The 25,888-nt window shown below is 45.3% G+C and overlaps 1 protein-coding gene and 1 long non-coding RNA gene across 4 annotated transcripts in view; one reads left to right on the top strand and one right to left on the bottom strand.

Moving 5' to 3' along the window:
- The window catches only part of LOC116848162, a 140,031-nt gene that overhangs the window by 104,595 nt on the left and 9,548 nt on the right, over positions 1–25,888 (top strand). The window contains exon 4 of the long non-coding RNA XR_004378919.1: positions 24,765–24,938. This is a non-coding gene — a long non-coding RNA (uncharacterized LOC116848162). The remainder of the gene's footprint in view (positions 1–24,764; positions 24,939–25,888) is intronic.
- The window catches only part of LOC116848154 (homeobox protein OTX2-like), an 83,982-nt gene that overhangs the window by 56,433 nt on the left and 1,661 nt on the right, over positions 1–25,888 (bottom strand). The window contains exon 2 of one of the 3 annotated variants that reach the window (XM_032823961.1): positions 24,828–25,807. The gene's annotated coding sequence lies outside the window, so the exon portion shown is untranslated. Of the gene's footprint in view, positions 1–24,827; positions 25,809–25,888 lie in introns of those variants that run through there. The other 2 variants (XM_032823962.1, XM_032823964.1) reach the window with 2 other exon arrangements.

Here is a 25,888-nt window from a genome sequence, read left to right on the forward strand (position 1 = left end):
GACGCGGGCAAGCGGGGGAAGAGACTTCCTGCGCGCAAAGATTAGCACTCCCAATGGGATTAAACGGCCCTTTTCTCCGTGACGCGTATTGCGCCACGTGTGCGATGCAACACGCGCGCAAAAGAAAGAGAGAGAAAGAGACAGAGAGGAGGATCGAGTATCGGACTGGAAAGGGTCCTTCGCGCTGCCAGACTGCGGTGAGTCTTCATGGGGGGTGTGCCCCGTCACGCTCTCCGGGGACTTCTCTCTATCTCTCCGCGTAGTTAATTACTGGCAAACGACTCATTTATTGATACGGACGAGACCCCGAGCAACCGCCGCCTCCGCTTCTTCAGATCGCTAATAGAATGCCGAGATTTTATCAACGAGTCGGAGCGGGCCAAAGAGATTCCCCCGGCGCGATAATTTCGAGGCCCCTGTGCCCCGTTTCGTTTCCCGCGTCTGCTCTCGCGCATCCCGACGTCCCGATAACGTGCGATCTGAAGCGAAAAAGACATCTTACCGGACGTACACGAGCGTGTACGAAACCACGTTTAAAGCCCAGTTCCACAACTTATTTAAATCGGAGTTTAACTCGTTAAATACCTATCCGGACAAACTTGCATATTCGCATTATTCATATGTAGAAGAAAATATATTAATCTAATGTAAAACGCGTTTAATATAGGAAGCATCCTTTTACTGCATGGATCATGATAGATTGATTTCCTTATGCATATGCAATATGTGATTATGTAGGTTTGTCTAGATAGGCCTTTAACGAGTTAAAGCAAATTGTGCAAGCAGCCCTAAGACAATCGCGTTAATCGCGCAGATAAATTGCCTTGATAAAGTTAAAGAATTCAAAGGTGTCGTGCGGGAGTATTTCGCGCACGCGTCGTCCATGAAACAGCGGAAACGAGAGATAAGACTGCTCCCCTACGTTATTTGGTTCGATCGGTGAATACGAATGTCTCGCGCTAGTCAAACGAATTTTCTTATTATATCTCGCGGTCTCGAGAGCGTTATATATCTCGACCGGCTAGGGCGCCGAAACAAGTGCGCGAAGGATTAAATGGATACGCGAGAAAAGTGCCCACACGTCCGGTTCTCACGGAGGGATGGTCCAAGTGGACAATGGATCTGAGAACGTAGGATTTATAGTCCTACTAGGACGAATGAATGGAGCCTGAATGAATGCCCACCCTCTACTACGTCATGACTTTTGCTCCTTAAAACGGTCCCGAATTAATTTATATTTCCTGCTGAAGGTGTATGCGCGTGACATGCATGTGTGCGTTCCGGAGCGCCCTTCACGATCAGGTGATTCAGCTAAGTCGCGCCATAAGAGGGATTTCGTTAAAAGGCGTTATCGAGATCCGGGAGAGCCTCCTAAGTCACCTCCTCGTCTATCTCAGGTCGTTCTTGGTGATCCCAACGTAGACACCGAATTTCATTCATAGATTAGCGTTACTCGCGCGACCGGCGAGAGATCTCCACGTCGATTTCCAAAGACGAATCGACATTTTGTCTATTATCGACTTGATCTACCCAAAGTGGAAGTTTTCCAACAACTGAGTGACTGCGAGTACGCAGATTATCGTCATCTGCAATCGGGGAATGATTATTATGAAGTGTATACAGAAAAAACACTAAGGATACACTTGTCTAAATATGATTGCCATAACAAAATATTGATGTTATTCGCTCATGCATACAAAATGGTTGTAGTAACTATAGTACTCTGGAAGTAGTTTTCTCTACTGTCTGTCCATGTATGTTTGAGCAGCACTCTCAATGATATATGGCGGAACTAAACCCTATAGATCTTTCGAACAAAATTGAAAAGAATTTATGAAAAAAGATCTATAATATTCTCTTCACGTAGCCTTCAAATTACGTGTAAAGTACGCGCTTAAAATAATAAAGGGTTAGCATTTCAATAATATTTACCAATGTTGTTGTTATTTAAACTTAGATCTTTAAGTTGTGAAACTCTGTTCAAACACATTATTGGAACAGAGTTTAAATTTCAATCTAAATTTAATCTCTTTTCGCAACCTTCAAATTACATGTGTAAATCACGCGCCTAATAAAATGTTTAGTGCTGATTTTCCAACAGTAGTTTAAATTTAGATTTAAATTCGCAAACTCTGTTCAGACAACATTGTTAAGACAATTCAAATTTCAATCTAACAAGGAACCCCACATAGATATTTAGTTTCGATTTAGATAAACTTGAAATATATTGTAATTCAGACCAAAAGAAAAGACACGTATTTTTTTATACCCAAGCGGACTTTTAGGGGACAAAACATTCTCTTTAAAGAAAAACGATTTTTTTCTTTAAGATTATGTTTCGTCAAAAGTACAAGAGATAGAAAAAAATTTTCTAGACAAAAATTAAACGGTTTTAGGAGTACTTTGCAATGGCAAAATCAGATATTTGAAAAATGTTATGATTGTCAACATACCCCCACCACTAACCAATTTTCACAAATATCTAATTTTGTCATTACAAAGTACTCCTAAAACTATTTAATTTTCGTCTAGAAAATTTTTTTCTATCTCTTATACTTTTGACGAAACATGTTCCTAAAGAAAAAAAACTGTTTTTCTTCAAAGAGGTGTTTTGCCCCCTAAGAGTCCGCTTGAGCACGTATAAAAAAATACATGTCTCTTCTTTTGGTCTGAATTACAATATATTTCAAGCTCATCCAAATCGGAGCTAAACACCTATGTGGGGTTCCTTGTAAGTTTTAATTATTAATGAAAAACCGGTCGATTTGAGATCAACTGCTGAAGACAGAATATAACAGGACGATATCGCGGGCATCTTCATCAAGTTAAAACAGCTCGATTAAAACCGCTCGTCCGCGTTACTACGATTTAAATAATTCAGTTCGAGAGCTTCTCGTTCGCCCCGCGCGAGCATTCGGCTGTTTCTCGCTTGGGAGAAGCGACACACGAGCGGCCACAAAAAAGAAGCGACATGAATGGAGGCGCTCGCTCGTGATGGCGACCATTCCGGGACATCTGCCGCGTACTCGAAATTCCCCGGTGTCGTCGCTAAGTGAACGAATGCGTGTGCACCGATAGCCGCCGTCTAGTCCTTATCCAGATATTCAATTATCGGCGACCGCGCTAAATCAACCGAAGCGATTCCTCGCGCAAGCAAGGCACCCAACTTGAACATCGCCTTCGTCGGCGAGGTTCGTTGCCGCTCAGATTTACGGTGGAATAATTGAGCAGGCGTCTTACGCACGTCTTACGACGGCCAGCTCGAAATCAAACCGGTTCCCATCCGAACAACCGCGACCGGTCGTCATCATCATCGTCGTCATTCTCGTCCTCCTCGTCGTCGTCGTCGTCGTCGTCGTCGTTGTCGTCGTCGTCGTCGTCGTCGGCAACGAATCAGCCCGCCATTTTCATACAGTGCTTACCGATTTGCGCGACTCTCGGCGCTATTCACTCGTCGTGTTGGGGAATTATCAGCGCTCACGTAGAACAGTCTGATAAGTGTCGATATAATCGCAAAAGTGTACCGGATTCCAGGGACATTAATAAGAAATTAATAAGGTGATCATATCTTCTCATCGTTCGAGCCTTCGAGAAATGAAGAAGGGATATCAGGCGATTAAAAGGCAAAACGCAACTCGCGAGTTGAGTTCTCTCGTAAAGACGGCACTAAGAAAACAGTTGATCCACACGGATTGTACCAAATCGGATTGTACTAACCAGACACAATAGTAAAATACGGAACAACTAATTATGTTGCAACCATAAAGCAACCATAAAGCAAAGTTATTGAGTTACGGTAACGATATCTGGTTGTTCTAAATAGAACGTCAGTCCAATCGATTTCTGTTTGCCACAACCGGATCACACGCAACTACATTGATGTAGCTGATGCACCAAAGTAACTGAGTTATATCAGTCAAACACATTACTCCACCACACAAAGATAACTACACAGAAAAATACTAATACACATAACTACATAGAAAAATACATACATACTGCATTCAAGTAAATATTATCACTTGTTTCAAGTATTTCACAAGTTTATATATTCGCGAATCTATCATGAGCTGTCATTACAAGCATCAAATTTGCTTAAAATAATGTTCTGAATCCTAGTAGGTTCAGCATTTCAAATAAAAATATTGAATTAGAACAAAAATTCGGTTTGTTTGCTTCATAAAGGCGAGCCACAAGTTTCTCTTGAATAGAATTTCATAATACTCTTATAAAGAGAATGAAATTGTTCTTTTAATAACGAATTTTTCTAAAATTTATGATGAGTACATTTTAAAACTATCATGAAGAAAATATTTTGAATATGTTGAATATGTTGAAGATAATCATCACTCAAGAGAAAGAAAGTGAACGGAATAATCGCTATTCTCAATAATAAAATGATATTTTTCTGCGTGATGCAACAACTTTTACTGCTCACAATTAAATATTTCTAGTTATGTGCGTGCATCATATCTTCTTTTTCCGTGCAGCGTTTTCAATTATCGCGTCGATCCTCGCGCCCGCGACACGCAGGGTCCTTAGCGGCGGCCACGGCGACGAGACAGCATGAATTAAATCTCATTTCCGCGAAGTGACGGAAGGGACGGTACACGTCGCGAAGTAATTTTCATTTCGTTGCTCGCGACAATACGGGGAAAAGCAAAGCGCCGCGGGGAAAGAAAAGAAAAAGAGAAAGGAAGATCCTGTGGGATGAAATAGGCGATGAAGGAAACTCGGCGAGTAGATTAGTGACATTTTTGCGGTTGCTTTAGTGGGAAAACGATGTAAACTCTCCGAGGGAGATCCAATCTGAAGGACCTCGCGCGACCCTTGACGACCGACGCCTGCGGTGCAAGACTGCTACTTAACGCTCCTCCCTTTCCGCCCTTTTGAAGGGCGTGCAGCCCCCGTTTTCCTGAATGAATGTACCTTTTTGTACTTTGCATCACTTAACGCTTGGACGAGCGTTTTCACAGGACGCGTACCTCCGGTGAAAACGCAGCCTAAGAACGACAACCGCAGAGAGACAACAGGGGACGCTGACAGACCAAGAGATTTCTCGGACCTCCGACCAATCCGCCGCATAGGGTAAGCCGAACCGTGGATATTAACCGTTAAGGACACTCGTTAAAAAAAAAACACGAGATCTTATCTTCGTTGCCGCCGGAATTTCGGGGTAGAAGGGACTCGCGACACCATTCTCTTACGGTAAACGTAACCAGACAAACATGAGGAAAATGTTCAAAATTGTTCAAAGTTGTAGAAGTCCTTAAATTCACTGTTTCAACTTGAATGAAGAAGGCAAATAAGAGCTGAAACACGGATGTGGGCGCGTTCACATATTTATGAGTAAATTCGCAACAAAAAGGAGAAGATCATTAGCGCGCTGACGAGGCGATTCGAGATTCCCCGCTAAAGAAACCCACGAGTGGAACGACACGAGTTGACCGAGGATTCACGTTGTATTTCACTTGAGGATCATTCCGTTCAACGTGATCAACGCCGTGTTGGACCTCGAAATATTCGGGGACACAATTTTTCGTCACCGCACCGTTCAGAACCGCAGCCCGCCCACCCTTCTCGAAATTGTCACCGCGGGTGCGATCCTTTTGGTGTTTCACGCCCGGGCGAGCCAAAAACCGACGAGCGTAATAAAGCCACCCCTTCGGTAAACCATCAGCACGCGGCGTATCCTCCCATCCATCCGTCCGACAGCCATGGCGGCGGTAATGGGGTGTCGCGCTGCTTCTCCTCCTCTCCTCTTTTGCATCCAGCTGAAATCGTGACGTTGCAAAGACGAAGAGAAGAACAAGGGAGGAAACTCCGAGTACTCTTCTCTCTCTGTCTCTCTCTCTCTGTCTGGACACGCTTCGGCAAATTACTTTACAATGCTTTCGTGCGTACAGCACCCCCGCGACTTCCGTCTTGTTTCTTCGAGTTCCGTCTCCCCTGCGTTGTCTTCCCTTCCCTCCCCCGACCGATTTTCCACCCCAGGGCCGCGCGCGCGCACGTTAATGCTCCACGTATTTTCTCTCGTCCGAGCATTCCCTCACCCCGCCCTCCCCCCTCAACCTCCGACCACCCCCGCACGCCACGTCGGAGGATGCTTTTAGAAGGCATTAGACGGGGCGCTCACGGTTCGTCGCCCGTAGTCGCTCCGCATTAAGGATCCACGCTCGGTGTGCTCGACACGATCTCCCTTCTCGCTCGATCCTCTCGACGAGAATCGGCTGGATGGCTGGATGCGTGGGCGGCGGCGACGGCGGTTCGCACGCTGATATAATTTCGATGACTCGAATATCGCGCCGAGAGTGGACACCCGTTGACGGAGGTAACGCGCGTTGGGCGCGCTTCTCGCGGAGCATCGAGGAGCATCGAGGATGAAGGAGACGCGCGCGCGCGCGCGTCCTCAAACGCGTCGAAGTTTAAGGGGAGGTTCTGATTTAGCCGAACAATATAGAGGGCTTCTACGAATTTTTTTACAAAGAAATGAATAAAGATATCGATATAGGGATTTGACTATACTGTTTATCATTGTTTTAAGTATAAAAAAGTTATTTTTTCGTTTAAAAAAAAACTGAAATCTCGTCGTCCATTTGTGACCGTGCTGAGTACGGTGTCGCAGGACGTCTTAATGATAATTAATTAGTGAACATTACAATTCGCGTAATAATCTATAACAAATGAGACAAGAAAATATAAAAAGTATCACATCTGCTGGAGAATAAACCTAAATCCCTCTCGTGATAAACAGAAAATTAGTATTTTCCTGGGACACTAAATAAAGAGAGAGAAGTGACATATAACTTCAAAGTGCCGTCATGTTGTAATTTTCGAAGGATCTGTCTACATATAACTGAGATTAGTTCTCACATTAATTTTTTTATTGTCTTATACAATTTGTTTTAATTTTTGGCAGTTTTCTGACATTTTCTCTTGAAAATTTTCTTATTTAATTTGTTTTTATTGTTGATTATTATACAAACTATATACTGTTGTCTACTAGTTAGCAACTTCCGGCGATACTGCGCTCAGCAAGACGTAGATGACGAAATTTCAATTTTTTTTTTTAATAAGAATTTTTTTATTTTTGAAACGATGACAAATAGTGTTATCAAAATCCTATATTGATATATTTATTCATCTCTTTAAGAAAAATTCGCGAATTCTCCTATTTTTCGTTGATCTAAACCAGAACCTCCCCTTAAACCTCGGCCTCGTCCTCTCCCCGAAGCGCTAGGAGCGGATAACTTTATCTCGTTACGAAACTATACAAGTATCCGCGCGTTTGGAAACAGGATTGCAGGGTGAGACCGCAGCCAGCGATTACCCTCGCACTGGGTAGTTGCCAACGATTTCGTACTTTCGCATCGTTTTGAGATTAGAGTGGGCTACCCCTTGACAAACAGACAGGAAGTTTCGTGCGACGGTGGATATGGTTTCAACATGGTTGGCTTCGGAATTGATCAGTTATCCGTCCATGACGCAGTTTCTCTCGCAACGCGGTGAGAACACCGTAGGAACACACGGCCGGCCGGATCGGTCCAATCCAAATAGCTAACGGGTAACGTAGACGCGGATCTCCCATTGTCGCCGTGAAGATTAGGGTCGGCCGATTCGTGCCTTTCGTCGCGCACAGAGTCGGGAAGGGTCAAGGTCATTAGCGCGACCGCGGCGCGAAGAAGAGACATATCCACGTAGGGGACGGCAAATCGGTGGCCCGATCCTTAATTAAGGGATGAGGCACCCGGTGGCCCGGGTCACAAACAACGCTCGTAAATTCTTCGGCAAACGCATGCAAAAGGTAAAAGTCCGACTGGGGGAGGGTGGGCGCGGGCAAGGAGCAGGAGAAGAAGAAGAGCGATCGAAATATAAAGGAAAGCGGCCGGGGGTGAGGATGAAGAGAGAGGGGGCGAAGGTGCCGCTGCCGGCGATGACTCCGACAAGCGTACAGTCCTCGTAGGAAATCGCGATCTCCGCGAGGAGGATCTTCGTCTAGAAGGCAGAGTGGCGTTTAACCTTGTTGGGATAGAAGGCTGGGTTGCGTCGAACATCCTTGGGAACAACGTCGCGCCGTGTCGTGTTGTCCAGGGCTGCGCGAATCGAACGCCGTCGCGCGTGTGGGCATAAATCTGGAGCGCCATCGACACGACGTAGATTCGAATAGATTCTCTACTTGTCGCAGATTTTACCCGCTATTGTTCGCATCTACGCCTATATCTATGGCATTTCAGATTTACGGCTACATGTGCGATTGTGCAGTCCTTCGTGCACGGAGAAAAAAGTTTGATTGAATTCATCTGACAACAAACGTGTTTTGCTTCGAAGAAAACGATCTCTCACCAGGAATCGACGATCAATGTGATCACTGATTCAAATTCAAATTGTGTTCTCTAAAGTGCAATCAGTGCATTCATTGAAATTCTATATTTGTGACTAGTTCAGTTATAAGTATAGCACTACAATTAGTAAAATCTCGCTGAAAAGTTAGTTAACCCTCCGTGTGATTCATTACTTTCCACTAACACAGCGTAATTCGTTGGTCATTTCTGGACAGTATTAAGTACCTAGACAGATTAAGTACCTAGACAGATTAAGTACCTAGACAGTTAACCAGAACTTGCAGTTGTTACTGGAACTGTTTGTTAGTTAAGTTTAAGTTTGCAACTTCAACAGTTCTGATTAACCAGAAACTTGTTAACTTGAATAGAACCCTGCTAACTTCAACCAAAATTTTCTGGTTCGCTCATATCTCGTAAGAAATTTAGTTAATCCAACCAAACATTTTTCCGTGCAGATTTTTGCGGTGAAATCTTACTTCTTGTAAGAAACCCTTTACACTGATCAAAATCGGTGATATATAAAACAAAACAATTAAGTAGGATTGTCTTCACTGAGAACCAGTGAATGCTCACTGATTATCGCTGAAATATTCCTTCTGTTGATTCAGCCAGAAACATTTTTACTGATCCACACTTTAAAAGAATAATTCGCGAGGATTCGATATTAAAGATCGACAGGCGCGAGAGAGAAAGGAAGAATACCGTCGATCATAGTGAAGGCATGTTAAAGCATAATTCTGGAACGTCAAGTGTCGCGTCGACGGTGTGCACTTTCGACTTCGGAGCCGGATTTATGAATTATTGTCAGTTGTAGAATTTGTCAGCGGACCTAAACACACCGGGCATAAAGAGTAACCGGTGTGCTTACGCGAGCCGCATAGAGAATTAACCTTGCGCGGTATACTGATTAGCATGGCCGGCTAGCTCGCCGATCCGTGCCACTTCTCGGCTTGCATAGTAATGCGATTACATAATCATTTTTACGCTGATTGGATTTGGTGTGCCTAAATAAACACGCGTATACTCCAGCCCACCGCCGGAATATACTTTTTAATGACAGCCGTTTGCACCTAATCAATCTTTTACGCTCGCGGTGCCATATTTTTTAGTAAGTCACCAATTATAACTGTGAAACGTCAATGTCTCGTTAAATTAGGCGGAAGAGCGCGAAATGCAACCTGCTACGAATCGTCTATTTCGCAACTTTACATTTAATCTGTAATAGTTTTTTAAACGCGTGTAGAGAAATATAGTTATAGTGGTTCATAAAGAGAAAGAGAGCGAGAAAGAGAGAGCTAACTAACTATGGTAGATCGGATTAAATTGGCCCAGGTGTCATGTCGGCCGTGCGTTTCGTGTATACGTTTATTCTGAGAGAAACAACGAAGGGAGAAATCGCAAAATGTTCCGTTTAGAAGATAAGTGCTTTTACTATATTCCAAAAGAAACATTTTGCCATTCCTTTTCCGCTGCTTCTCACAAAAATAAATACATAAACGAAACCGCATAGTCGACTAATTCTTGAGCCAACTTGATGCGACCTCCACTATGTCATAAGAGAAGGAGGCAAAAGCACAATCAACGTTCTACAACTCGGAAATCAAATAATGCTCATAATTCTACGGGGAAGATGACAGGATATAAATAGAGGGTCGTATATCCTTCGAAAGCATCAAAATCGAAAAAGAAGGATTTGAAGATCCGCGCGGAGAGTTTCTCGAACTCGCAAAGCCGTCAACCGTCTGACTTTTCGCAGTCGCGCGGTCCACTGGCCACGATTCCTCAAGGTAGAAGGATCGTCTATTTATCCGTAGCTAACCGAGAAGCACCACGAGCTAGGCGACAAATCTCCGACATGAGCGCGAGGTGCTTGGCGACTACGAGAGAGAGAAAGAAGAGACTCTTCGGGACCCTTATGGTGCTGGCTGTACCCCGTACACGGCACCCCGCGTCTATATATAGATGTGGGACAAACGCGCACACAAACCCATAAAGGATATCCAGCGTGAGCGTGGAACGAGCCTTGAGCATATCATGGTAGGAACGGAATATGGGATGGCACGGGAGATGACACATGGTCCGGCCGCCGGTTGCGCGTCCTGCACTGCCGGCCGAGAAATCCTCGGCGGCGGGAACAGGATGGAACAGTGGCCGAGGCTGTAGGAAAGACAGAGAAGGAGAGCGCGAAAGAGAGGGGAAAAGGGAGGGACACCGAATGAAGGAGAAGAGGAGGACGACAGGGAGGAAAGGAGAGACGTCGGTTAGCTCTCTGCCGCAAGCCGCCGGCGCGAGAGCACAGTAGCGGCAAATACCCATAAATATAAAATATGTCCCTCCTTTTCACCCTTTTGCACGCACACCGATGCGAGCCGCGTAATATATCGATAACCATACACGCGCATCTCCACCACCGATGCGGCAAGCTCTTCGCTCCGACTCTCTCTCTCTCTCTCTCTCTCTCTCTTTCCCGTTTTCTCTCTTTCCGCTCTCTCCTTGTCTCTTTGGGTCTCCCTCTTCCTCTCGTTCGCTCTCTATCCGAGAGGATCGCGCGCCCGTTCTCTCCTCTCCTCGCGGTCGTACCTTTTTTCCAGCGGCTTTTTCTTCGGCTCTCTTGCTCTCTCGCTGCTATCCGCCTCAACACCTTTGTGTACGACATTCCTCGCTTTTTCTTTCCTCTCGCTCTCTCGCTTCGTGCCCTCACCTCTCTCCCCATCTCTCCAATTTCTCAATATCTCTCTCTTTCTCTCTCGTCGACTCCTCTCGGGCTCTCGTTCTCCATCTTCGTAGAGAAATCCTACGCGGAGAACGTATTTTTACCCTTCTTTCGTCCATCGTTATTGCTCATGCGATTCGCGATCTACACCTGAGAAAAGAGATAGAGAGAGAAAAAAAGAGAGAAGGAGAAACGCACTTCCTCTCTGTCTCTCCTTCTATGACGGTAGTCACCGCGCTTCTACGGCCACTCGCCGATTGTGGGAAGCTGCGAGTGCCTCCGCGTGCGTACACGACGTCGCCATCGACGTTGATTAATCGGATAATTAATTGATGGGGAGCTCCTGAGAAACCGCGCGACTCCCGAGAAGGCACGGAGGAAACGAAAAACGATGAGTACTCCGAACTGGTTCCTCGGTCTATCGAGTGTGTCGCGCGTGCGAAACTTAATGAGACGATCCATTATTTTGCGTTTATGCCAAATCTGTAGTCTCTCAAGGCGCGACCCTGCTTTTGCGAAACTTATACGGTTGCTCGACGTTTCATATTTTATGCATTTAATATTTCGCGTTTGAGATATATTACGCCGTCGATGCACGAACGCGATACGTTCGCGTGCGTAATTGTTCTTTGCAAAGTTGTCCTCACTTCCCGACATTATATATCGAATTGCAATGGACAGATACGCGCTTACGCGAGTGTGTATGGCGCACGGAACATAGGATCTCGCGCGCGCAGAAGGATATCCGACGGTCAAACTAATTTCTGACAATTGCGGCGCGCCGTGTAGAGCGCCTCCCGAAGAAAGTGGTTCCAGGGTGAAACGCGGTAGTCGACTGCTAAGGACCCGGCGAAACACGATCCAAATGCACTTCAAGTGTATTCTCGCGCGCCGCGGAGTCTTCTAATTACCTTTAATCCTTGCATCTCGATAACCTTACGGAAAAGTTACTTCTTTTTAAGTATTTCTTTTTAAGTTACTTCTTTTTAAGTTTGTTTTCTATATTAAAAGTGTCAAGATCTGGACACTAATAACACCTAACTCTAGACATTTTTATTATCTTGATGCTCTCTCTCTCTCTCTCTCTCTCTCTCTCTCTCTCTCTCTCTCTCTCTCTCAAATACAAATATTTAGACTTTTAATATATAATATATTAGCTTTTAAACTATTCAAACTTTTTCTATATCTAGAACATCTAAACTTAAAATATCGTAAAATTATTAAAAGAATGAAATCAAGGAGAGAGATAAAATGTTCAGGTTTCATGTAGTCTATATTTTTCGCAGGATGCTACAGAGTAACTATTCAAAATTTAGTCCAGATCGATCAAAGGGTTTAGGAGTTAATAGGAAACATACAGACAGACATTATATTTTATTTATATATATGTGTGTTTGTATATACACATACACATATTGAATGTATATATGTATTCTACCTTATAAGTTTAAATATTCGTATTTAATACTCCTAGTCCCCTCACCGCGAAACTCGATTGATAATATCAGAGAAAATACACAATAAAAATTTTTGCAAAGTGAAATGAAAAGATACACTCATGAAAGGATACTTTCAATTGATCGTATAAATATGTAAAATAGTCCGAACACTTTCCTTTGATTCTAACAATCGATAAATTACTGTAAAATTAATAATAACGTAATATGCAATCTACTCTTTTGATCTACCTTCCTTCATGATTTTATCACGTTCATTTTATGATTATATACACGGATTGTTAGAACAAAAAAAGGAAAATGTTTGAACTATTTCGCACATCTGCTCGATTGTTCGCAAATATCATTTTATGGATACATCTTTTTATTTCTATGTATTTTGCAAGAATTCTTAGCGTGCACTTTCTCATTTCTGACGTCACGAATCTAGGCTACGGAGAGGACGCAGGAGTCTCAAAAACTAAAACAATAAGAATGTCCAGAGTTATAGATACCAGTGTCATTGGTGTCCTAGTATTGGTGTTAGAAGTTCGCGTGAAGGATTTCACGGTTGCCGATTGTTCTCTCCAGCAGCGAAGTGATCAAAACATTAGAATGGTAACCCCGTAGATCGTGTATGTACACGCGAAGGCAATGACGAATAAGAAGAAAATGAAGAGAGAAAGAAAGAGAGATCGTCGCAGAGAGAATCCGTTCGTATCCTTTAACGGCGATGTCTCCAACATCGATACCGCTCTCTCGTCGCATGAGAGGCAGCGCGAGGATGCATTAGCAGGTGCGCGTCCACACGGGTGTCCAATAATACGGCGGATCGATCCGCGTCAGAGCAATCCTGCGGGTCGCGATATCGCGAGACGTGATGCGACGCGAGAAGGCAATTTAGCGGACGCAGCGACATACGTCCGGTTTTGTTGTTGTCGTCGTCGTCGTCGTCGTCGTCGTCGTCGTTGGTGAGCAGAGCGCGCGTGCATATGCATCCGCAGAATCATAACGCGAGAAAGAGAGGAGAGAAAAAGCCGGAGAGGACGAGGAGGAGAGCGAGAAAGAGAAAAAGAGAGAGGAGAAGGAGAGAGACAGGAGCGACTAGCCGCTGTAAGAGAAGAAATCCCGTGAGCGAAGCCGAAGGACGAGAAGCGGAGAAGCGGAACGACGACGAAACCCGTTCTCATTATTATATTCATATTCAGGCACGATGGGGCGAACCCTCCCCCTCGTTCCGCGTCCTGTGCCCTCTTCTCGCCCGCCGCGGTCCTCGCCTCGCTTCCTCTCTCGCCTTCTCTTGGATACTCACACACAAACTCTTTCTCTCTTCCTCGCACGGCCGCGTAGAGAGCGGTATAGATATAGCGGTATAAAAATCTCTATAAAAAGTTGAAAAGTGCCGCCGCCGGAGTTGAGGGGCGACAATGGATGAAATATGCCGCTCCGTTCGACCCTACTGGAAGCCTTAAGGTGCCGGACACCTCTTTACACCTGCGCGCTCGCGCGCGCGCGCGAGATCCTGGCGTGTAGCGCCTTATTATAAACCTGGCGAGCCGGCGGCGGCGGCGGCGGCGGCGGCAACGGAGGCGACGGACCTGGCCCCGGCATCGCCGGGACCTGGGACGCCTATCCACGAAATCGATGCGGCCTTCTGCCTTGAATTATTCCCGTTGCCGCGCGAGACTGCGAGGCGTTCGTTCGCGGCGATTCCGTGAAATTCGGAGCTCTCTTTTTCTCTCTCTCTCTCTTTCTCTTGATCGCTCTATCTTTCTCTCTTTCTCTCTCTCTCTCTCTCTCGGCATCTTCGTTCCTTCCAAATGACTCGTCCTCCACCTTGCTGCTTTTGTTGTTCCTCTTGTGTGCGTTTGTGTTCATTTGGGGGAGTTCGTCCTCCCCCAGTCCGATTGCGCGGGATAAATAAGTGGATAAAGGATTCCGACAACCGACTATCAAAGGACGACCGCAACTCGGATGCGGAGCGCGGTCGCACCTTGCCAAAGGATCACGAATCGTGACTTTTGCTTCAATGACTATGCGAATGTAAAGCAAAACTACCAATTCCCAGACGCGCCTAATTCTGGACACTCTTATTGTTTTGGTCTTTAAATGCGAATATTTAAAAAGTTTCTACATAAAAAATATATGTACATATTTAATATATAAAATTTAATATATATGTTTTTTTATATTGAACGTTTAAATATTCGTATTTAAAGTCCAAATCAATAAGAATGTCCAGAATTAAGCGAGTGTCCGGGAATTGATAGTTTTGCCGTATTCACGTAGTCGCTGAAGCAAAAATCACGATTTATGCGATTATGGATACACAGAAAAAACAATTTCGTTAGTGTAACTGAATTTTCTGTCACTTGGAAACCAAATGAAAACTCGGTTGTAGGAAACAAAAAGATTCCTGTGCGAGTTTTATATAAAATCTATTGTTTTCAGTTACCTCAACTAGGTTTTAATGCAACTGAATGTTCAGACGAATGTTTTCGGTCACAGTAACAGAGATACCTTCGTCAGTTTTTTGCGAGTTTTTCGTTTAGTCCCCATTCAGTTACACGAATTGAAAATTTTTTCCCGTGCGGGCATTGGTGGTTTGAGCGTCGAGTCAGATACCCAGCGCGTTCGATGAAATCTTTTTTTCTCTTTTTTCGCGATAAAGCACAAAGACGTGGCTTGCCGGAGCGTCGTGAATATTAATCCGCGCATCTCGCCGAGGTCCTTTCACCGTCCTGATATACCTAGCCGTCGTAACCGTCGACCTCTTCACACCATTTAAGTGCGATTCGCGATTACGCAACTTTGCCAATGACATTTCATCGATGTGAATAATTTTCCAATTTACGATGAAATGTGGACACGTCTACGACGGTGAAGCACTACCACCACGACGACGCCGACGCCGACGACAACGGCGACGGTGGCGGTGACGGCGGCTACCACGACATAATAACCGATTGCTTTAATATATGCCGTGGTGGAGGTAATATTGTGATTCGGCCGAATCATAGCAGGTTAGATCAGAGCCGCTTAATAAAGTTCCTCCGCTCGCGATATTTCACAACGGTCGCACAACGGCTGTCGCGCTGTAGCAGTCGTTAATAATGATTTGTGCTCGAGAGACGCGTCCTGATCCGCAAAAACGTCGCTTCCCTTTTGGTCGCTTCCCGAGAATAGATCGATTTTTCTTTTTCACTGTGCCTGCCGATCTATCCGGCCGGGGCTGTGAAAACGCGAGATATTAAATGCCTTATCGTCGCTCAGATTAAATGTAGAAGCGATCCTCTCCCGTCAAATACGAACGCACGGCCCATCTGTCGGACGTCCTCGCGACGGAGATCCGCGAGGTGCACTTAATCCGTCGCACTCCAATAATTTTTAAGTCGCTGCTCCAACGACCGACATTACGAAGGAGAAGATCTCCGTGTAAGAAACGTCAGGGCTCTCACGTGGGCGCTTTAAGATCCGTCAATATGGTAACTCGCGGGGAGAGCCCGTAAATGTACGCTCAGCTGAATCATTCGCGATGTCATGTTATAAATACGTTAACCGTACTTCTTTTTTGGCATGATCGGACAGCCGCGTCGCTCCTCGCGCGAACGTTCCGGCCCGGCTACATTTGTCGAACATTTCGCGTCGCGCCTGTATTCGAATTATTGTCGTCGCGTCGAGACGCGAAAGAATCGGCCGATTGAACGGCATGCGCGCACCATGTTGACACAATCTGACGAACACAAATAAAAATAGCCCTGCCGTCCAGCTGCTTGCGGTTCCGCGTATTGGCCTGCCTCCTTTTGCCGTAGCGAGCACCTTGGGCCCCCTGTGGGGCTCCACTGAAGTACTAATTGGTGTCGTCGAATGGAAATAGTAAGGGTTGCAGAGAGAGAGAGAGAGAGAGAGAGAGAGAGAGAGAGAGAGAGAGAGAAAGAAAGAGAAAGAGAGAGAAATGGGAGGGGGAGAGAGAGAGAGAGAAAGAGAAAGAGAGAGAAATGGAAGGGGGAGAGAGAGAGAGAGTGGACTGAATGGAGAGATCAGCCGAAATCCATGAGACCAGAGATTGTCTCTGGTCCATCGGGAAAACCCGTTCCGTTGACGGCTGTTTTCGACGGCGACAATGAAAACGATTATTAGCTGTCACGGAGGATCTCTGTTGTAGGCTGTAACAGAGCCATGTCACACATCCGAACTCGGACTTATAAACACGATTGTGCCCTACACGATACGACACGACGCACAAACGGCCAAATATTGTTTTATCCTTTCCCGTTATACAGAATACAGTTGGGAATTATTTGTAAACTTCCTGGGGAAGGCGAAAAAGGCTAAGTAGCGTTATATGTAGTTGTGAATTATTAGCAAACCTACTGGGAAATCGGGCACGAACGTTTATTCTTCCAGATGTTCAGAAAGAAATTCTGTAACCAACATTCTAGATGTTTTCCTATGAATAAGCAGGTCAGGCATGACACGGAAAATACGGAACGGTAACTTTCTAATAATAACATCAACCGCTTTCGTCTTGAAGTTATCAGTATCTACACCGAGAGGGAAAAACGGTCGATCTAACTAAAATTTTAATTATTTTTGCCCCCAATTTTTGGCCACATTTTTTGGTTGATCTAATACGAAAATGATGATAGTAACATGTAATGGTTATTAACGCTGACATTATAGTAGAATTTAATATTAAAAAAATGGTTTTCTTAACTATAACTTATAGTAATTATTTCTCTGTGTAATTATAGTTACAGATACCAAACAGTTTTTGGAGTTTTTCTCCGTGCACGGATAATCAAATATTCAAAAATCATCCAACGATCGTTCGTCGATTGGACGCCGAATTCAACTGTCGAAAATTGTGATGTTAATAGACTTATAATGATAATCTTGATTTAAGCGGGAAAATACCTTTCAGTACATATGATAAATATTATTGTAGACAGATAGATAAAAAAAATATATATATACAATAGTAAAGAGAACAATAATAAACGTAAATTAAACGCTCTATAACAAGCTGCGAAAACTTAATTAGAAAAGCAGTTCTGTTAAGCAGCTATGATTAGCAGTCTGGACCAGAACAGGATGTCCTATTAGAATGCAGGTATTTGATTTTTTCCAGCTGGACTCCTATTAAAGTCTTAGACAAACTCAAGTTAGAAACCACGTTCGAATGTCTGACAGTGGAAAGATAATATACGCGGAGAGACAATATTATAGTGTTTTTTTTTTCAAATTTTATTATATTTCTAGCAGAAACAGTCTGTCAAACCTTGACTGTCAGTCAAGATTTATCTTGCTAAGAAACATGATAAATTGTTTAATAACAGGTTTCAGCCCTTAAAATATATATATTACATATAAAATGAAAGGATAATAAATTATTGCAGACTTATTCCTATCTTCAATCTATTACTGTCAATCTATTCCTGTCAATCGATTACAAAATTCTGTAGTGATTTCTAAAAATTCTCTTCGTGTAGCTGCCCTTCAATTCTTGTCTACAAATTTCTAATAAAAAGGCGCAGTCTAACGCGAATTAACTCTAACAAAAATTCACTAGCTGGTTATGTTAATTAATCAGTAAGTTAACCCACCGAAAATGAATGTCGAGTCGTAGCTGCAACCGGATACAACTACAAACGCGCGATCACGTAGCGGCTTGCCCGCGTCGGTCGATTAGCGAGGTTTCGCCAAGTTTCGCGGGCGATTTCGAATGTGCTTTCTTTCCTTCTTTTTACTGAAACCAAGCAAGAGAACGCGCTCTCGCGAAATCTCGATCGCACGCGAACTGTTACGTCACGGGAACGATAAACGATAAGCGCTCGCAGCGGTAATCTCGGGTTTCCTACGCGTCGCGTACGACGGGGGACGTGTCGTCGCTTGTAAATCACGGATGCGGACGTGCGCCAATCGGCGCGGGACTTAATTTACGACCGCATTACGAGCCAACGAAGCGCTGAAATGGCGCTTCGCCATTCATTGTCAGCCGCTGCGAAGCTCGAGCTTAAATTGCGTAAGATTTATGTCTCGCCTCCCTGGCGTTAATCGTTGCGCGCCGCCGGTTGCCATCGAATTTTTGGAAAAAATTTGACAGATTCTGTTTTATATCCCAGGAGGCGAGAGACGGGGATATTTCTGGGATCACTAACTGATAGTTACAAGCGCGCGAACGCGCGCAATGTTTGATTCGTTATGATGTCCGGTGTACGCGGGCGACTCGACTCGCGAATTTTATCCGACGGACGGACAGCATGAATAACGTATATCGTGCAGTTACATTATGTTTGCACGATTTACTCGTGTAATTACGCCCGGCGAACGTGCCCTCCAAAGTACAATCAGTATAACACTGCAATCAGTAAAATCTCGCTAAAGGGAATCGAAATTTCAGCGAAATTTCAGTTCTACTTTGAACCTGAACCTTTGAACGTCTATATGTTTTAAAAAGATCACGAGATATATAACACATGAAATCCTACTTAGTGCGTTTAAAGTAAAACGCACTAAATTCCATTTGTAAGTTTTAAGGAAGATCTCTCAGCAAAGTTAGTAATTTAAACAGAGAATAAAAAGAATCAGATATAGGCTTCAGAATATCACAATACGCGTTAAATATAATATCGAGTTCGAAAGTAGATCCAACATTTTGAGTCGGATTGATTCAGAATCTGTATTAAAAGTATTTCACTGTGAAGTGTAACGAATAAAATGCACCAGATGCCACTTATAGGTTTTAAGGGAGACCTCTAAGGAGAATACAACACCTAAGGAGGACCTCTCGGCAAAACTAATAGATTAAATAGAATCAAAAGAGGTTAGTATGAGCTTCAGAATATTAATTAAAATAAGCGTTAAATGGAATATTAAAGTCGAAATTTTGATTCTATTTTCGACTTTAGTATTCCATCTCTAATGCCTACTTAGATACTTTAAGGCCTATCACCCTCTTTTGATTCTATTTAACTACTTATTTAACTATTACTTCTATTTAACTACTAACTTTAACTGTATAAGAATCCTTTTTAGAACCTACAAGTATCATTTTGTTTTTTATCATTTAGAGACGCGAAGTAAGATTTCAGTTTCCATATGCATTAAACATACAGTGATTCTTCAATATATACAGATGTTAAAAAATTTAAATAGTCAAAAGTAGGGGAGAGAGCTAAAATTTCTATTCAGAAATCAGTTAATAGTAGCGACTGTTCCTATTACTGATATAATTTGCAAGCACAGACAGTATCATAAATCGCATGACAGGTAATTTCATCATCGCAAACGCAAAAAATTGAATTTAGTATAACGAATTTCATCCTTATTCTGAAGTTCCTTTCATCGATAAAAGTACTTCCAAGTGTGTTTATAAGTCGATCAAAAGACTTATGAGTCACGTTTAGAAATACTTCTATCGATAAAAGACAGTTCAGAATAAGGTTTTTGTGTATTATAGATTTCGCGGTGAAGTCTTTTTCCACTGGTCAAAATCAATGAGATATAAGACTGAGCAGTAAAGTGAGACTGCCTTCACTAAAAATCAATAAAAATCAATGCTCATTGATTATCAATGAAACGCTCTTTTTACTAACTCGATCAGAAATATTTTTACTTATTCACTTGAAAAGAGTAGTGAATCAACTAATAGATCCTTTCCTAACCGAAATTTTAACTCTACTTTTGACCTAAACCTTTAACGTCTATATATTCTAAAAAATCAGTGTATCATTAATATACATGAAAACTAAAGTTGTATTAAACGCCTCTAAATGGAAAAAAAATGTACAAAATGTCACTTGTAGGTTCTAAAATTCTTCTTGCTAAAATTAGTGAGTTAAGAGAAATCATAACTTGACAGAGATTTAGAATATCAGAGTAAGCGTTGAATAGAATATTGAGGTCGAAAGAGAAATTTTTTACTTGGACTCTCATCATTTTCACAAGTTTGACACATCAACACGACATTGAAAACTTCAAGTAACTCTAAATAACAAGTTGAGATAGTCTTGGATATCCTTAAGACGTCTTAAGGTATTTCTCAAGATATCTGTACACATTATAAATGGATTTTTGGACATCTTGTAATCCTTGGGGAAATTCGTAGGTTTACGCGAGCACCTACGACCAGAAACTTCGTGAGAAACTTTCGTCGCTTGTACATTTTTCATGAAGAATAATGAAGCTTTCGAAGACAGATAGCCGTTTACTTCGGCTATTAATCTGTGGAAATTAACCTCGTTATATCTTGTGTATAGAATTTCGACTTGGCCTGAAATCATACAATCGGGACCAGTTTAAATTGGCCCTGGACTCTGGACGAAAGACAGAGTCTCCAGGTGATACCAAGCGGACGCTTCCTCAGCAGGAATTTCGTCCCGAAGGTGTTCCCGACGCGATGCGACACGGCCGCGAACGCGACCCGGCGGACCGCCCGAATCGACGAGCTGACTCACTCACTCGACAGAACGCAGCCGGTACGAGCCAGTTCGGGACGGTCAGCCCGGGCCTGACCCCGTCCTGGCCGTTACCATTTCTGAGTGACGTCTTCATGTCTGGCTCTGCGGGGCATTCCTCGTTCTCATTGTGCGTTTGTCCGTCAGTCCGTTCGGCCGGGCTCCAGGCCGCGAGACGTATATCGCCAACCCCCCGTCGTCGGCCGCTTCTCGCCGTGAAAACTGCGCGGCTCCTACGGAGATGACTCGTGAAAAAAAAGAGAGTGAAGACGAGGAGGCACACTACGAGCCGAGTCGGCGGACCGGGATGACGCTGGTAACCGCTTCTTCCTCGCGAGAACCTCGGGAACGCAACGCGTTGGAATCGGGTGAAAGTGAAGCGAAGACGAAGACAACGACGACGACGACGAGAGCGGCGTTGAGAGGTGCAACGATCGGCGGTTGACTTCGCTAATCAATCGCCCCTTCGACACCTTTGCAGTCAGAATCCCAACGTTCGCGCTCGATTCCGTATTCTTTATGCTAATTATGTTGACCTCAACACGTAGATAAGTCGCTTCTCGACGATGACTCCTCGAAACATCCGCATTTTCGGGCGCGCGCGCGCGACGGCCTTGGCGCGAGATCCGGGCCTCTGCGAGTTCTCTCTCGCTGAATCCGCCACGGCAGTTTCTATAAACGGCGCTTTATGTAATCGAATAACAGAGCAGCGTTCTGTAACTCTATGCATTTTATGTACTTCGAGCGTTTCGATATACCTATGAATATTGATGTAATCGCGACGGAAGGCTGCCGCGAAATTCCGCCGTCCACGATTTTTATTGCGATATACATTCCCGGCGAATGAAGCTGTCTCGTAAAAAGAGAAGCGACACCTCTATCCCCGATCCTTTGCAGATCGAGCTGTAAGGATCTATGATAAACAAAAAAAACACAGGAAAAAGAAGCGACCCGACCAATCGAGTCTCGTGCGTAGGTCGACTATAAACGCGAATTTAGGATCGGACCGATATTAGACTCGGAGCTGCGCCTGCAACTCACCAAACGCGTCGTCTAATAGAATTAAGGCCTATTAGCTCCTAATTGATATTTATTGTTCCCCTCAGGACCGATGTATGAAAGTAGCTCTGATTAGCTCACGTAAATCGCGCCGTCGGGAACACCAGCACGAACGAAAGCCACTTTCCACCATGTGTTTCGCGTATGTTTCCCGCATTGCTCGGGAGCAATCAGGATCAGATACAACGTTGATAAAAAGAGAATACTATGAAGAAAGAACAAAAACGTGGATGTTATCCAGTCAAGAGGTCGGCCGCCGAAAGTCACTCGCTAAAACTTTGACAAATGACGATTTAAAGTCCCCCAAGTGGGTATATTTATGCCCAACATATTGCGACCGGTCCCGACTGTTAATAACCGTCGCCGTTCTCGCCGACGAAGAAGTTAATTTCGTTGGCGGGCAAGACTGAAGGAATCAAGCTCACTTCTCACGCGGAGAGAAGCAAAGGGGAAAAGCCGGGCGCTACAAAGGAGGAGGAGGAGGAGGAGGAGGAGGAGGAGATGTGTGTGGAGGAAGTTCTGTCTTTCTTTCTCCCTCACCTGCGCTTCGCGCGTCGAAGAAGAGGCGCGAATCCGCTGCTCGCTAACGAGCGGCGATTTCGGTGCCGGAAACCTGGCACAGGGAGCGATAGGTAACTAAACTCGTATTACCGATTCCTGCGCGGTTAGGTTAGGTACGGCCACTCGCTCGCCCGTTCGCCTGCGCTCGGGGCCAAAGAAATCGGTACAAAGATTGATGCTCGCGGCGCGTTTCACTCTCGCGGCCGGTAGCGTCTCTTTATCGAGAGAGACGACGACGACGTCGTATAAACGCGGCGTACTTTTCGTGACGATTAGCGGGGATGACGTTGCGTTTATGCTGACAAAAGCGCGAACGATGGTTTACCGCTGCTCGCCGGGGTGTACGACGAGCCGGCGTAGAGAAAAGGCGGCGGCGATCCTGAATAGAGCCGATAAGGAGGTGGCTGGCAAGGAGCAAGGTGAGACGACGCCGACGCGAGAGGTGTACCTCGTTAATTGGCGACAATTAACAGGACGAGCATGCGACTGGCTACCGGAGCCCGGAGCCTCTCGAGCGCGATACGCGCTCGCGCGCGCGCGCGCGCGCGAAAAGGCGCCGGTCACTCTCTTTCACGCGGGCTTACGTAAGCAGAGAGGCCCAAGAAGACCAAGAGGACGTGAGAAGATGAAGCCGCTTTCGAAGCGGCCGATTTCCGCGACTCCATTTATCAGAGACGCGCTGCCCGACGATCGCAAGCGGGATGATGTGGATGTGTGAGCGACGGCTCGAAGAGAGGTGAAGAGAAGGTCCGAGCTGTTTTATCGCGCGCGAATGTAACGATTTTACACGTGTGCGTATGTGGTTCGTATGTTGGGATTGAGACTGAGAGACTTGCGCCGGTGCTTTTTGCATCCAGCTGCTCCGTTCCATGTCAACGTCACTCTCGGCGAATTACAAGGCGTCTCGCGAATCAACGGCGCCCGATGTCGTCATCGTTATTCTACTCGCGGCGAAGCAAATCCCTCGATCGGCGGCGCAGATTCACACATTACCGCTTTTGTTATTAGCCGCTGTTATTGGCGGTGTTACAGCCGTGTAGAGCTCGGCTCGATTATTATCGGCGCGCCTACACGACGTCGGGAAAAATCGTAAGCGACGTGCGACGGGGTGCGCGGGAGCCGTTGGAAAAGCGCGATATTACTTTCTGATTTATATAACGAAACGACGTAACACCAGAAGCCAAGCTGTCAAGAGTACAGCAGACGTATTGCCTTCACAGGCGATTAAACCGGGAAAGATTGAACACAGCTCCCAGTAGCCAGCATCCAGGACGAAAATTTCATCTGAATGGACCGAAGGAGGACCAAAAATCTATCCCTGAACCGATATACTGGAGGGCGTGTCAAGGTGATCGTTAACTTAAAGTTCGACCCGATATAATAGATATAACCCAACGATCCTTTTCCTTCTTTTCTTCTTTCTTCTTTCTCAGCTATTTCCCACGACCGCTATGTTAATTTCGAAATTTTCGTCATATGGCCACGCCCTTAATTTAAGGCGCCATTAACACCGCAAGCGGGGTGCAATTATCGCGGCTTATTGATTTAACGTTATTACGTTCTTTAGAATCGTAAACATCCCATTCTGCTGAACGTGCTAATTTGATGCACCTATGTCAATGGACTTTAAATACATGACCAAAGATTTCGTGAAAATAGATGCCAATAGATCGCAAACTTTGATATCGATTAAACTGATCGAGTATTATGAAAATCAAATGATGGCCGGTCGCTTTCGCAAATGCGCACGCAACGTTTTTCGACAGTGTTATGCAAAAATACGATTCGATTTGAAAGCTATGGGACTAGAGGAAGTGCTGTGTGATATCGGTCTTCCTGCGTTAGCTGAGTGTTCAGAGGATTTATTGAGCTACCAATTCCGAGGTGTGAATTTTGAAAGCCCTCTTGCGAGGGCAGAAAATGCAAAATAATGTGGTCGTTTGAACGCAACTGAGAGACACGATCAGTCCTTTCGTTCGCATACAAAGAACACAATTGGAACAAGGAACGTAAGAACACGTAAAGAATGAAGGCTGTTGTGCTTGATATCTGCACAGCTACCTGAAAATTTGGATACTTTGACAGTTATGTCGCACTATTGTCGTCCTATTTTGTACGGTCGCAGGGAAGGAAAAAAAAGGAAAGAAAGAAAGAGAAATTATGAGACTGAAAGATGCTCATCTTTTTGCCGCAGGATAACCCAGATGTTTACACCGCACAGTTCATAAAGAAATCTCTTCGATGCTCTTTCGCTTACCTCTTCTGACGTGTGGTTGTTCCGTAGCCGCACCGTGCTTTCCGCGTGCGGTATCCCTTGGACGTCACTTCTGCTACGTGATCTCAGCATCCACGTGGCGCTTTCCAGCAGGTAAGGTTTGATTGGAGTTTCCTTCTTTGTTTCTTCCTTTGCTCTGGTCTTCTCGCCCTGTCAATGTCGTCACTCACGAATCATCCCGAGAGTTTCCCGTCAGCGAGGGCTCAATTGGTCGGCCGGTCGGTCGGCGTGTCACACCGGAAGTGTTGGGGCTACCGCGTACTCCGCGAGTGCATCCGCGATGTGGATCTCGTAGTGGTCGCAGATGATACGACGTGAAACTACGTGGACAAGGTCACGGTGAGTTATAGCACCCTCGGCCCTTGGGCGGAAGGACCCGATGCGGCGGGATCCGCGAGTCGTCCGCACGTCGACGTGACTATCCTCCCTCGGGGCTAACTCGTTCCAAGGGAACAGCGACGCGCGACGGGGGGTGAGGCGGCGGGAGGACGAGGAAGCTCTTCTTCTGGACGTGCCGCCACGCGTTGGACGTGGAGCAAAACGCCGTCGCCGTCGTCGTGGCTCTACTACTCACTTCGCGTCCGTCTCACGCGCGCGAGCGAGCGATACCTCGGCGGGTGGGTGCTCTCTCTCTCAACGCCTGCGACGGCGTCGGCGGCTGCGGCTGCGGCGGTGGCGGTGGCGGTGGCGGTGGCGGTGGCGGTGGCGGCAGCGATGGCGACGACGACGTTGCTTCGTGGTACCGCCGTTCGGTGGCGTTGATCCTGCCAGCACGTCCTGAATCCTCCTCTACCCTTGCTCCCTCTTCCTCCTTCTCCTCCTCTTCCTACCTCCTCTTTTGCCTTTCCTCACGATCCCCACTGTTGCCGTCGGCGAGCCTTCGAACTGGCCTGTGGCTCTCTCTCCCTGTGACTCGCTCGCTCTATTCTGCTCCGGGAGCCCTGCCGTCGTCGTGCATCTGCCTGTGTGTCTGTGACACCGAGGGGATACACGCCAGCCAGAGAGAGAGAGAGAGAGAGAGAGAGAGAGAGAGAGAGAGAGAG

The sequence above is a fragment of the Odontomachus brunneus genome, unplaced genomic scaffold (genome assembly GCF_010583005.1).
Source record: "Odontomachus brunneus isolate Ranch 3 - 2012 unplaced genomic scaffold, Obru_v1 Obru_scaffold_090, whole genome shotgun sequence".
In the NCBI taxonomy this organism is placed as follows: Eukaryota; Metazoa; Arthropoda; class Insecta; order Hymenoptera; family Formicidae; genus Odontomachus; species Odontomachus brunneus.